General features: G+C 45.0%; 1 protein-coding gene across 6 annotated transcripts in view; it reads right to left on the bottom strand.

The window, feature by feature from the left end:
* Positions 1–14638, bottom strand: part of FGF18 (fibroblast growth factor 18) — a 105364-nt gene that overhangs the window by 65014 nt on the left and 25712 nt on the right. The window contains exons 1-2 of one of the 6 annotated variants that reach the window (XM_067566356.1): positions 9769–9881; positions 9557–9660 (exon numbers count right to left, since the gene is read on the bottom strand). The exons of 3 other annotated variants lie outside the window; for them this stretch is intronic. The gene's annotated coding sequence lies outside the window, so the exon portion shown is untranslated. Of the gene's footprint in view, positions 1–5757; positions 5926–9556; positions 9661–9768; positions 9909–14638 lie in introns of those variants that run through there. 2 more of the 6 variants (XM_067566357.1, XM_067566359.1) reach the window with 2 other exon arrangements.

Below are 14638 nucleotides of genomic sequence, written 5' to 3'. Positions count from 1 at the left end.
AAACTCCAAGTCCCAGGAGGCACCACAGAAGCATGTCCAACTCAAACTATTTCATCTGAAATATTTTGATGGTTTTGATTTTTTTTTTTTTTTTTGGCCAAAAATCCAATATTTTCCATGGACAAAATTTCCAGCCATCTCTATTTAGAACTTTTAGTTAAACCAGTACAACTTGTGTGTTGACAAAAGTCTTAGGCATTTTTCCTCTGAGAATCTCACCACTCTTCACAAATATCTGCTAACAAAGTATGTCTACACTTCAAGCTGCAGGTGTAATTTCCAGCTCATACTAGCTGTGAGCGAGCTAGTGCACTAAAATAGAAATGCTGCCATGGCAGCGCAAACAGCAGGAGGGGCTAGCAATCCCAGGTACGTACCCGTCCAAGACGCTAGGGATGTACAGAGGGTGGCTGGCTCTTACTGCTACTCACGCCGCCATGGCTACACATGCTAGCTCAATCAGAGCTAGTGCAGGTATGTCTCCTAGAGCTGGAAGTCACACCTCCAGCTTGAAGGGGAGGCGTCCCGATGTTGAGCAGTACCACGGGGTGACAGATCAGGGGCTGTCCTCATTGGATAAAGTGGAAAAACTAAAGGCACAGAAGAGATGAAATATTTGCCCAAGTGAGTCAATGGGAGACCTAGGAACACAGCCTAAGGGCCCGGTTCTCAGGTCCATTAGGGCTGCTTTGCACTGCTGTGCCAGTGCAAATCTACCCGGAAGCCAGTGGGTCCAGCCAGTGAATTCTCACTCAATTGGAAAATCCCTTAATTCTGGCCCCGAGCAAAGGGGGCAGGTGCAAGGTCAGTGCATCCCTTCATCCAATGGCCATGACCAGCTGACATGGTAGAAGAGTAGCTCTTAATTTATGCTGGCCAGCAGGCCGGTACAAAGCATCAGGGGTACACAAAGGATTTCTTTGCACCCCATTGAAGGCATAGCCAGTATTCCTTGGGTACAATTGAGAATCCATTCTCAGGTCCACTACTCTAGCCAACAGGCAGTCCTGCCTCCTCTGTACAAATGTAGTCGCTTATCATTATCACTCAGACAATGCCAAGCATTGGGATATTCTTCTTCTAGTGCTTTTACGCAGACCCTACTCACTCTGTCACCCCTGAGCCATTTTAACCCATCGGACTTTGTGGAGGAGCAGACTCAGTTCCAGTAACTCTCCTCCTCTCTCTTCTCATGCCCATTCCCACTTCAGTCTCCTCCTATACCACCTGCAGACAGGACAATAACCCCTCTCCATTCCCGTACAACCCTCCCACAAACAACTTGCTTAGGTGCTGTTGAAGAAGCAAAACACCCAGCAAACAAAGTCTCATTTTCACTAACCATACCTTTTAGCTAGAACTTGGGTTGCACGGGGAAAACACCATTTATTGACCTTAAAGGCATTATAGCATTTAGTATAAAGTTGTAGTCATTCATACAAGGTAGGTTTATCACATTTATGGTGCCCTCTGGTGGCTAAAAGAATGCCTGTGGATTCCCAGGGCTGTTATTCCAAGACTTCGTAGCATGGTGGCTAGCATGTCTTATATTTTATTTTAGCCTTATATTTTAAAGGGACACCGTTCAAATCTTTCCGGGATTCTATTCTTCTAAACCTTTCTAGTAATTTTTAGTTCCGCCAATGGGACTGATTATGTGATGAATAGTCCAAAACATGCCAGGTGCAGAATAAACCAAGTTAGAAAATAGGCAGTTCAGAGCAAGACCGGGCCACAAGAGTCAGGCAGAGAAGCCAGGACTTCTGAGGACTCTTGCCTCGTGATTTTTAAATAAGTCACTTAATCGCGCTGTGCCTCAAGTGCCCCATCTTTGCAACCATGGAAATAGTGCTGCTTACCCACCTTTGCAGGTTGTCCAGAGATGCTCGGGTGAGAGATGCTGTATCTAGTCTAATCTAGCCGCAGGGAATATGATCAATCCCTTCCTGAGCTCAGTGGACAATGGATGCAGCTGAAATGTTTTCCTGTTCCCACTAGGCCATTTGGAAGGAGAGATGCATCCTGCCTTCTTTCCCACTTAGGAGCCCAATGTAAAGGCTAGAAAGGTAGAGACCCTTACCTGGCAGTGCCCATAAGAGCTTGCTGCAGGAGAGCTTGCCAAACACCTCCTGAAATCAGAGGCAGCTACTCAGAACAGAGGCAACAGAAGGAGGGGGAGCAGGCTCCCTGGCAACCAGAGACATACAAGATAGTACTCGGGCAGAGGACCAGGGGCTTGCGGAGAGTGGAAAGAACAGCGGTATGGAGGAGGTGCTGTGATGATGGGAGAGGAGAGTGGTTTTGTGAACCAAACCTCAGCCTGTGTTGAAGGGACCATTCAGTTAACACCAAGTGCTACTTCTGGTGAGGTTCTATGCAAAATGCTGGCACCGCTCAACTCCTCACCTGCCACAGGAAGAATAACGTCTGTAACTGCAACATCAGACCACTTACAAAGAGCACTGCACTTTATTTGGCATACCGTAGCACTGGGCTTCCCTGGGAAGAATCTCAGTCTCTCTGCCTTGGGATGCTGCCCGAGCCACCCTCTGTACAACAATCCTGGAGGAAGTGTGGATATGCAATGTACCTCTTCCTCAAGCTTTTACATCTCTTAAATTGATGCTTTCTGACATTAAGTACAGTTGGAATCTAATTTCTTTTCAGCTTACCAGTTACAGAATTGATTGGAGTGCTGCAGGAGGTGAAATTCAATGATGTTCACTTAAAAAGTCTTTGTTAATGCATTCTAAGTAAATGCATTTAGAGATGGAGCTGAAAGGGAGAAGGAAGAAGGGTGACTATAGGGTCAAACCTGTCTCCCCTTGGACTTTAGAAATACCCCAGAGGGGGATATTCTGGGGTTCAGAAGAGGTGACACACAACTCAGCCACATGACACACACTTGGATTAAGATGCTGCTTTGCATGACGGGACCTGCATTCTAAGTGCATCTCCCCTTCTCATTAAAAGTTAAGAGTAGCTACATATTAGAAGTCTATGGGCTGCATGAGGCCTTCGGGACACACTTAGGGTATCCCTGAATTAGGCAACTTTTTAGAAATTGGATTGACATTCAGCCAAATAGCCCAGCATCTGCTCTAGATTCCCTCATGACTTTTCAATCCATATAGCACTTTATATCCAATTTCTGCTAAAGCAACGTGTCCTGCTGGGTTCATCTTACACAACCTGATGTTACATTAAGCATCATGTCAAAATGAGATCAGAAAATGTCAGATATAAAATGCCCACAGATGCCCAAAAATGACTCCACATGCAGTGAGTTCAGTGGTAACATCTTGATTTTAGCGGTCTTTTTTCCTTTCACAATCCTCTCTCCTTTTTTAAGTTGTCCCCACTAGAATTGGGTGGTCCTGGTGACATTCACTGTTACTGGCAAAAACTTCCTTGCAATGGCCCCCGGCCAATATTCACAACAGATCCAGAATTAGCTCAGTGGCATAAGGTCATTCAAAGCAGCTTTCTGACGCTAAATAAACTTTGGCTCATGGTCTGCCTTTGGAAGTTCAGTTGGTAGCATTTGGTTGGCTGCTTTTAAAAGTGTGTTCTTTTTCTCTCTGCTCTGCATTTATGCACCCAGTGCAATAAGCATGCAAACATCTCTCTAACTAGGCACTTCTATGGCCCTCATCACCTGACCGCTAAGAGCTTGATCCCACACCACTGAAGTCAAGTCAATGAGAATTTTTGCCATTAGCATTAATGGCGCAAGATCAGGGTCAAGTTGTCTATTGTGGCAATTGGCTTAGTACTCACAGATTAAATGTTAACACTGGCAACTTAATTTTAGGACAGTTTCTCACAGCCCACTGCAAAAATCTAACCTTAAATTGGCACCCAAATCAGTTTCCCCTGTACTTCTTCCTACCAATGGCTTACGCCACACGGCTGACATCCATTAAAATTCCAGCTTCACCCTGCAATTTCCTTGGCTTTGCTTCTTCTCCTGAAGGTCTTAGCACTAAGGTATTTATTTTCAGAAGGCATTGGTGTGTTCTTTTAATGATAATCCTTGCTGTGGTGCCCATCACCATAGTAGCTGAGCGCCTCAGAGTCATCATTAATGAAGTCAGGGCCTGCTCTCGCACTGGAACTGTGGGGGTTACAGCTCTCCTGCACACCAGGCCCTTACCCTTCCCAACACCCCTGTGATTATGCGGGGAAGTTTTTATATCCCCAGTGGGGAACCTAAGCCACAGAAGTGTCAACTAATTTGGGGTATATCCATTTTTGGAACCTAAAATGACGCACCTAAATAAATAGACACTGGAGCACGGACTGAAATACAGGTGTCTCCCTACCACCAGCCTATAGTCTCTGTATGGCCCAAAGACTATTTAAGTGTTTTATACAAAGTGGAACGGCTTCAGCAGGAGACAGAAACCCAGGCTGTGTCTACACCGCTGGCGAAATTCGGTGGCAGTCAACAGGAGATACGTAAGCTACATAGAATAGCTTGCGTATCTCCCGTTGACTTCCTAACTTCTACTTACCATGGTGTCCCCACTACACTGAGCTGATGGGAAATGCCCTCCCATCGACGCAGCTTTACTCTTTTTTGTGGGGGTGGATTAACGTCGTCGACTTCTGGATCAGTTGAGCAGGTCTCCACTGCCGCTCAATCGATCCTGCAGAATCGATCTGGCAGCACCGACAGTGCCACCATTAATATAGACACAGGGCCATTCATTAGGGCATTCACCAAAGTTCAAGTCCATGCTCTGAATCAGGATGAATGGGGACTTGAATCTGGGTCTCACACCCACACCCCATGTGAGTACTCTAAACACAATGTTATCGGATATGGGGAGGGGGCATCATCACCTTCATAAGATTCTAGGCCAGATGGGACCATTGTGATCATCTAGCCTGACTTCCTTCTCTGGTCTTGCAAATGGTACATAAGTCCCCTTGTAAAATTATACCCCCAAATTTTGTAGGGGGAGGCAAAACTATACAGCAAATTTGTGTCACATTCCCTGATAGTTTTGGTCAAATCCCAAACTGTGTTTTTCAGTGTATAAAGTATTCACTCAAAAAAATTCACCCAGCTCTAATCTTAACCATAAATTCATCCAGTCAGAAAGATGTTAGCAGAAAGATATGAGACCAGATCCACAACTGGCATAAATCAATGTCGATTCATTGACTACGGTGGAACTAGTCTGATTTACATCACCTGAAAATCTGTCTCACAGGATTTGTCCTGTGTTTCTTGAGAAATTAAATCAATACCTCTCCTCTCATTTAATTAAAAATGTTAACAAATAAAATAGGAATATTATATAAAAAGCAATAGAGTGATGTTTCCAGGATAATAAAGAACATCAGAAGTAGAAAAAGATAGAAGAGATTTATTTAAAAAAAAAAAAAAAAAAAGCAGAGTTCCCTCGTTTATTGAAATGGATTAAATGCCCATGTTGGTTTCACAAGGTCATTTCAGGCTCACCCAGTGCATGTGTGTGTCTGCCTGTCTCGGACTGTAAGATGTTGCAAAGAGTTACCGGTAAGTCTGTAGCTGTTAAACTGGCCAGACAGAACTTGAATAGTCTAGTTTTACAAGCTCCAAGTCCGCTCCAGTGTTCTGCACTGCATTCTCCACAATGTACAAAGTACCCATTTACTACTGCATTAATATTTCTTCTTCTTTTTTCTTTTTTTTTTAAACTGGAAAGGACATAAGAATAAACTGGACTGAAAGAGTCAAGCTGTTTATTTAGTTCTACAGCTCACCCTGGTCCTCTCCTCTGCAATGCAGGGATGGGATGGACACCCACCACACGCTATGGCCCCTCCACGCCAGTGTCTACACAGCCATCCGCATGGGTCTAACCTTCTTAGGCCTGCTGCTACTGATGCCAAATTTGACCATGAAGGACATGCCAGCTCAAAGGTAGAAGATTACTTCTAATTTTCTCCTCCAAGAATCAAATCATTCACCAGGCAAATCAAATCTGGCTTGTGATATCTGAACAAAACACACAGTAAGAGAAAACAGGTGATTTTTCTGCATTCTGAAGATCTATAGCAGACACCTGTTGCACTGCAAGCTTCCTCTATCATTAAAGTTGAGCAACAGTTTCCATTATGGCCCCCTATTTTTTCATGCTCAGAACTCTCCAGAAAACATTCCCCCTTAGGGATGAAATTTTCCATGCTTGGTCCCTGCTCAATTGGCTTGGTTGTATAAGCACTACATTAATTACTATTATATTATTTAATAATAATGTCACAAAATTCCTTCAGGTGCTTAGGAGTTTTGTGAGGGTGAAAAAAAAATCACACCTGTCTGAATAGATGACCTCTCCTTTCAAGAAGAGGTATCAAATCACATCAGTTTGCCACCTGCTGCACATTTCCAGCAACGAGTCCTGCGTTTTGTCTAGATAACTGAACAAATGCTTCCATGCCACTGCTCTGGTTCATAGCATCTGCTGCAGTTCATATAATCCATGCGGGGTTAAGAAAGTACGATTCACATATGAAAGCAGCACACAACCTCTTCTGAAAGCCACTATTGTGAAGACTAGGGAAGAGAGATTCTGTGACCGGAGATGCACAGCATAGAACTCACAGCCCAGGGGAGTCTGAACCACCTTTGTGCCCTGAAGCCCCTGGTGTAATTTAGATTGCCTTGAGGGCCTAAGTTACAGCAGCCTGTCCCTCCAGCTTATCAGATGCAGAGCTGCCCAGAATCTCTGCCGTGCTCGGTGCTGCCACCCCACCCCAACACACCTTTTATGCTCGCAGGCTTGTAAAGGGTCTTAGGAAGGCAGCCGTATGGCTGTTGGCTTCAATTCCTGCTCTAGGGGAGACTTCTCATGGTGTCAGTGCTGTCCAAAATATAATTATAATGGTCTTCCTAAGACAAATCAGTGTTGACTCATGATAACAGGTCATCTAAGAATTTAAGATAAATACGTGCCCTTTTCCTGGTGAAATCCTGGCTCTGTGGAAGTCAGTTACAAAACTCCCACTGACTTTGACAGGGCCAGGATTTCACCTTCTCTGGGTACCTGCGCTGTCTTGAAATCATTTTATTGCTTTTCATTTGGGGGAAAAGCATTTCCTATGAGTGAAATGGGCCAACTGCCAAAAGGGCTAAACAGGCCAGTTTAGTAATGTACTTTGCAAGCATCTAACCAGAGCTCTGGGTGCTTTACGGGAATTAAAATGGGGACACACAAAAATAACTCCAGAATAAATACAAAACGCAAGAGCAACCCAAGCCAAACTATCCGCCTAGCAGAAAACTGACCCCAGATCAGTGCAATAAAGTAGTAACACCACCCACATCTAAGCACCCATAGCCCTCCCCTCTTCCCCTTACTTACAAAAGCTGGAGGGGCAAAGGGAATGCTGTAGCATGCCCTGAAAATTGAGGACCCCCCAAAGGTGACACCTTGTTGCCAAGACCCTACACAAAGCCCACAGACTCCCACACAGGGGATGCACAGGGCTAAGGGTGGCTCTGGAACATCTGCCACTGTGGGGCTCCAGAGCTGTCCTTCGCCATACCCATGAACTGGGGGATAGATTCCCATCCCGCTGAGTCCCACTGGGTTTCCCATACAAAGGCCATTTTCCTGAGTTTTGAGCAGGGGCTTGTGGGGTGAACTGCCCCCCTGTGAGATTATGCTTTCTAGGAGCCACTTACCAGCGTGTTGTAGCCAAGGGGACACACCAAACGTCTGTTCTGGTCACCGTTGCTCGGCCTTGTTGCAGGCAAATCGTAATGAGACCTACGTGATTGCTACACGGCTGGGGCGGGGGGGTTGGAGGACACCACAACACTCCTCACAGCAGGTTGGAACGACGGCAAAGTTCACTCCAGAAAAGACACTTCTGTGCAAATCACCCATCTCTGTATCTGCACATTAGGACTAAGTGAAATATTCACTGAGAAACCAGAGCGTGTCCAAATTCTAATCACTATGAGCCTTTCCCTTCCCTGCTTCAGCACTGAATTACTTCCAGACTCAGGTTCTCTGGGTCTGAACCAGTTCAGTTATATTAATAACCTAGGTCAGAAAATCCTAACCCGCAACCCTAATAGAGGATTCACATTCCCTCTCCGAACAATCTGAGGAATCATTCAGTCCCAGGAACTACCAGGCCAGTTAAAGCATTGGCTCTCAGAATCCAAAATCCTCTGCCACTGAGCACTGCCTGATGCATCAGGAGAAGTGGAACCCAAAGTGCAATAGTGCAGAGGAGAGAGAATTGTGATTCCCCTTCCTGGTCTCTGTGGCAACCAGATGGAACCCTGAAGCATGAGAACAGTTTATCCCTATCTCAGCACAGACACATAACTAAACTATACGTATAATGGAAAACAAAATTGTCCTGCACTTACAAGACCTAGCCACAACACAAACTCTTTTCCTCAACCGGGAATGTTCACAATCCGAATACCTGCTACAGCACTGTCCAGCAATCTCAGACCATTTTATAGAGGTGGGCAAGTATCAAAGTAACATTATCCCCACTCTTTATGGGTGGAGAGACTGAGGCAAGGAAAAGTGACCTTGAGCAGATCATCTTCCGATTCCCAGTCCCTTGTTCATATTGCAGCTCCCCAGCTTCTTCAGCACAAGGGAACAGCATGTTCCAAGTGAATTGTAATCAGATATAATTACAAAAAGGCATCAAATTAACATGAAATAGCTGCACCAAGTTGCAATATTAATATTATTTCAATTTAATACATGATTTCCCATTGTTCAGGGACACAACTGGCTAATAATTTGCCTTTTTTCCCCAATCAATCAGCTTCAGCAAAAATGACTTTTCCAACTGGCAGTCACTGATCTGAGACAGAAGGTGCAACGACCACCTGTAAACAAAACTTGGGATTTAGGACCAGCACTGGGGTGTCTCTAGCTGCCTCCTATGCCAGCCCCCAGCAGCCCCATAAGGGATGTGTTTGGAGAGCAGCAGGTGTGGCTGGAGCACAGTGTACTTCAACAATCCACAGCTACTGTAAGGTCACTTTTGGCCTGTATATTACAGCAGCCTCTATGCCGGGGTAAATCTGCCCAGAGAGTTAGGGAATCACAACTCGCTCTCTGCCCCACCCATGCCAAATGGGTCTATTCTACAACAACCTTTTAGTTATCAGCAACCTGCTTATATTACAGGAGCACCATGTATTACCAGGGAGCAGGAACAGAAGTTTGATGCTCAGACTAGGTCCTTCACGCTCTGTACACAGCACTGAGTATGGTTCGGGCACTCAGTCTCTGGGAGAAAGGAAGTGTCATTCACTATCCTAGAGCAACTCTCTCTAGCTAAATCACAGGCAACATTGATGGGTTCCTGCTCAGATGAAAGGATTAATGTCCACAACGTGGGATCTTTGTGATAAGGGGAGCAAAAGCAAGAAGTGAGGGAAGATGGGGTCTAAGAAATACTCAGGAAACAACCATAAAGATAGAGAAAGAACAAGCGAGAGAATCATAAGATGCCAATTTCCCCCAATCAGAAGTGGACATCTGTAGCAGAGGCACAATGACAGTAATTTCACACTTACATAGGCAGGCTCCTTTCATCCCACAGAATCTTTCAGTGCTTTCCAAAGCATACTCAGAAATTGTTGCATCCCTGCTGAAATGCAGCCACTATTAGCAGAAAACACTGCAATTGTTTAGCAAGAAAAAGAAACATTACAGAGAAGGTTAGGGCATGAATTTAAGAACACTTTTTGCAGCTGAAATTGCAAGGGAAATTCATGTAGGTAATTACCCCCAGAGGAATATGGCCAGGACACTGAGGTTATTAGTCCTCCTCTTCAGGCCTCTAGTCACAAGTTGTTAGGACCTTAGGTTTTAATCCTCTAGCAGCACTTGTTACAGCACTTCGGTCTCCTATGGAAGCACCATGTTCCAATCCAGACCAAGCCCTACCTTGTTTAGCCTCTGCCCTGATAGCATGATGTCTTAAAGAGGTACATCTGAGAGCACAACTGGAAGGAATTTCTCTCAGGTGTTAGTTATTCATTCGAGGGTTCAATTGCATTCGCTTAATTCAGAAATATGAGAAAATGGCTGAGACCAGAAATGTGAGTGTTAATCCATTTAACAAACCCCGCAGCCAGCTTCAGGGACTTCTTGAAAGTGCAGGAATAATTTGATGCAAATATTAATTGACAATTATTCCACTGATAACTCAATCATCATTCCAACCCCTTATTTCTCCCACCCTTGCTCCATTATTGACTCTTTTATATCTACTTTGAGGGTTGCCTGCCCTTCACCATTTAAATTCTGGAGCAGCATTATTAAAATCCTCTTTTTATAACCAGCATTATTTTCTCACCCCTCTCTTGCTTGGTTCAGGTGATATCCTTGCTTGTGTGTCTTCTCCTACCACAGGGCCTACTAGCACTTGCTAATGAACATTTAGCTGGCTACTAAGAGTAGTTCCAGTGACTTCATCTACTAGTGGTAGTTAGCACTGCTCTGAATAGCACATGTTTACAGGATCAGGACCCTGCATTGTAAACTCTTTGGAGACAAGGATTTATTTCATTTTATCACTGGAAAGCACCTGACAAACTTTGGGAATAAATAAATAATAATAATAATAATATCAGTTTGGGGCTCTCTGTGCCCAAGTATGCTAGCACTTGGGAGGGAAGATACTCTTGGTGTTAAGGCATTCTTTCTGGGACACAAGAGAACAGAGTTCAAATGGTGGCTCTGTCACAGACTCTGTGACATTTGATCTCTCTCTGTCTCAGTCCCCCACCAGTAAAATGACGACAATCACATTGCCTCCTTCTGTGTCTTACCAATTTAAATGATAAGCTCTTTAGGACAGGGGCCATCTTAGCATGTGCGTGTTCAGTGCCTAGCACAGCAGACCCTGACCTTGGTTGGGGATCAAGGTGCCCATGTTATATAAATATTAAACAATAATATTAAATAATTGCAAATTGCACATGCATTTTGTCAGCGATATGCTGCAGTATCTGGTAGCTTTAAATAAAGATGACAATGACATGCATGGCAAAGAAATGCTGGTAGGTACTTTGGGTCCTCTCAATTTTAGGTTAATTCTATTTCACATTTTTCCAAAGTATTTAATATTTAAGACAGTGGTTACCTGCATTCTAGATTCTCAGTCATTATAGTGCCTGTTTCTTAGATACAACTTTTCATCAGTAGATTTCAAAGTATCTTTTAATGTATTTGTCCTTACAACACCCCTGGGGAGGCATGGCAGTGCTATTATCCCCATTGCACAGGTGGGAAACTGAGGCAGAGAGGCTAAGTGACTTGCCCATGTTCCCACAGGAAATCCATGGAGGAGCAAAGACTTGAACCCCATGTCCTCAGCCAGTGCCCTAACCATTAGACCATCCTTCCTCTCACAAAATAATATCACCCAATTGGCAATGGATAGGGGGTTTGTCAACCTGCTGGCTATTTATTTATTACTTTTACTTATATACTTTTATTTATGCAGTCAAGATCAAGGTTGCCATGTGCTAGGTGCTGTACAAATACACAGCAAAATCCAGTGCCTGCCCTTCAACCAAGCTGCTTGTTCTCACACTGCCCTCTCCATATGTGACTAAATGGGGTTGGACTGGGCCAGTGGTATGACTTTTCTGAGTATGTTGTGAAATCTGCCTGAGGAAGACACCTGGGGCAGTGGCAAAGCTGTGTGTAAGCAATGTGCTTATAGGAGGAGTGATATGGAGCAAAAGGGGAAGGTCCCATGCAGATACACGTGTTGCACAGACACGAGCCAGACTATACTCTCCTTTTAGCATTAAACATCAGCGCCATTAGATACTGGAGAGAAAAGGAGGCACCAACCCTGGAGAGAGAGCAAAAGGAGACTAAAGGAGAACAGTGAGAACACAGCTGCTCACTGACCCATAGGCAGAGATGATGTGTAACTGTTGATAGTGGAGGTGGGGGAACAATGTAAAGGTTCTGGTGGTATGCAGTGGAGTTCAGGCCACCAGGGCATGTAAACCCTGGCAGAAATCTGGGGGGCACATGACCCTGCATGTCCCCCACCCTCAGGTCACCTCTGGACATAGGGTTGCTCTTTAATGACGCTTCCACTCAACTCACTCCAGCTAAATAAAGTGTAGAACATATGGTCTGTACTGCAGGTGGCTCATGCAGTGCATGGGTCCCAGAACATGAATTTTCCAGTTAGCCAGCAGCAGGGTGATTTTCGACAGACCTCTGTGATTGTATATATCATCTGCTGAGAGATGTCCACAAACACACACTCAGTCCATTTAACCTTGGGCAAAGGCTAATCTGGTTGAGCTACTGCTCTCACTCTTATCCACCAAATCAATCTCATTCTGGTAATCTGGTGGCTCCAAAACTGCCGATACCCTGAAGACACCCAGCTGTCCTCATCTTCTGCTGATACTACCATCGCCAGCACATAGACATTAGCTGCTGCAAGAGAAAAGCACCTGGCTGAAAAACAATTAGCTGAAGCTCAGTCCAGAGGAGTGCTACTGGAACGGAGAAGGGAAGCACTAAGGATAGCGCTATGACCCTGCCCTCAAATTGTCTTCCCTCTGACTGTCCCACTAACGCGAGGCCTCAGGGTCTTATTAGACTCGTCTCTGCTCCTCCAGAACCAGGAAACTCCTTTCCTCTCCTCTAGATGGTCATGAAGCTGTGCTTGTTCCTCTTGGGCCCAGTCATTAAAAGAGGTTTGCACAAGAAAGCCAATGTACTTGGCATCTCACAGACTTGGGTCCAAAATCAGAAAACAAAAGGGAGATCATAAAACAGCTGAGCGAGGGGAAAGGCAGAGGAAAGTCGTTGGGAGAAGGAAGGGAACAGAACCATACTCAGAGGAGATCCAGCAGACGCCCAACTAGATTTATCCATAGCAGGTGCATATGACAAACTTCAGTCGACCTGTTCCCTGTCTTTAAATGCCAAACAACTTCCCAGCCACCACCTGTATCTTCTTCTCCTTCTAATTGTTTGTTCACAGGAATTGGGTACACACTATGCACACTGCCTCCCAGAAACACTTCAAGATTCTTTGGTTTCCTCTCCCCACCAACTCTAATAATTCTATCAGTAAATCACTGACCGGGTATTGTGGGAGGAAGACAGGATGTGGTTTAAGTGACCCAAAATGCTCCAAACTTTTCAATTAAAATGAAAAGCGAAATAAATAAAAAATAAAGCTTCTGACTGGTGTAAACTAGACGCACCCCAGTGACGGGCATTTAAAGAGGAGGAATGAAGGGGGCAGGGCATGCATCTGCCCTGCTCTTCACCCAACAAAAAGCCTGCCCATGATTCAGTGGCACAGCACTGAACGTACACTCTGCCACATGGGAGGCTCAGGTTTGGGAATCACTTTGAGATGCTCAATCCCCCTCTCCCCCCTCCCCCGAATCAGTGGCGAATGGGGACATTGCAAAATCAGTCTCCTCCAAAAGGACCCTGACAAAAGTCAGCTCCCAGGAACAGCAGATTCCAGATCCCCCCACCTCAGCAAGGCAGTCCTACCCTCTGGCAGGAGAAAAGGTCCCATGGTGGCAGACAACTCAGTGGAAAGAAGCCAGGAATGAAAACTGGAGGGAAGAGACAATATATAAAGAGAGTCGTATCACAATTTATCAGAAGCCCTTGCCCTTCAGTGCTGTGGAGCCTGTTGCATGTCTGGGACAAGCCATAAGCCACAGAGGTGGGCATCCCCTGTGATGTTCATCAGCGTTCAAACATTTCAACCACACACTTTGTCAATGTCCAGTGTGTTTCCTTCCAAAAATGTGTTCCCTTCAGGCTCAGTTAACACCCCCCCCTCCCCCCGGTCCCCACAAGGAACATAAAAGTTACGTCCCGTACAGTACTCCAATGGGTACTCTTACAGAGACAGGGCCCAGCCCTGCCAGTTCCTCCCGGGACATAGAATTGCAGAGATAGTTTGGAAGCACATGATGGAAAACTTCCTCCCTCCCATCCCTGCAAAATGAATATTTTCTATCTTTCTTTATGCTTTGCTTAGTTTGCTTTTCACAACCTCCTCTATGAAACCCAAAAGCTCAAGATGCTCTCTGGCCTGCTCTATACCTCCCAGTATCTCACCACAGTAACCCTGCTGAAGTAGGAGATGGATAGATCGGATTTCAATTTGAAACGGACTACCAACTTTTTAAAATAAATCTCTTCCAATCAGCTTACCTGGAGAAGTTGCATTTAGCAAAACTGAAATACATTAGAACTTAATAATATTCTCTTCAGCTTGAGATGGGTTCCTCAGTACAGCCCCATCTGGAAGCCAGGACCTAGGAGCAGAAGTACTAGAGATGGATGTTTCACAGAGTATAAAGCAGTGGTGATTGGTGAATAAGGCCACTGGGGTAACTAGGCATGACAGATTCAGCAGGCTCCCAGAGGCTGAGAAGAGCAAAATTTCACCACCCAATTTTTTGGTGATGAAAGCACATTTTCACTGTAAGGCCAAGATTTTCAAAAATACTTTAAATTTGGGCCCCTAAATCCACATTAGGCACCTAAAAATGGGCCCAGGTTTCAAAAGTTCTGAGCACACACAACTCCATCTAAGATCTGTGAAATCTGCTAGGTACACTGCTCCCAAAGTTGCAAAG

Source organism: Emydura macquarii, unplaced genomic scaffold (genome assembly GCF_026122565.2).
Source record: "Emydura macquarii macquarii isolate MOO-44397 ecotype Brisbane River unplaced genomic scaffold, CSIRO-AGI_Emac_v2 contig_2768, whole genome shotgun sequence".
NCBI lineage: Eukaryota > Metazoa > Chordata > Testudines > Chelidae > Emydura > Emydura macquarii.
The sequence above is the reverse complement of the archived record's forward strand: the minus strand, read 5'-3'. Positions and strand labels throughout refer to the sequence as shown.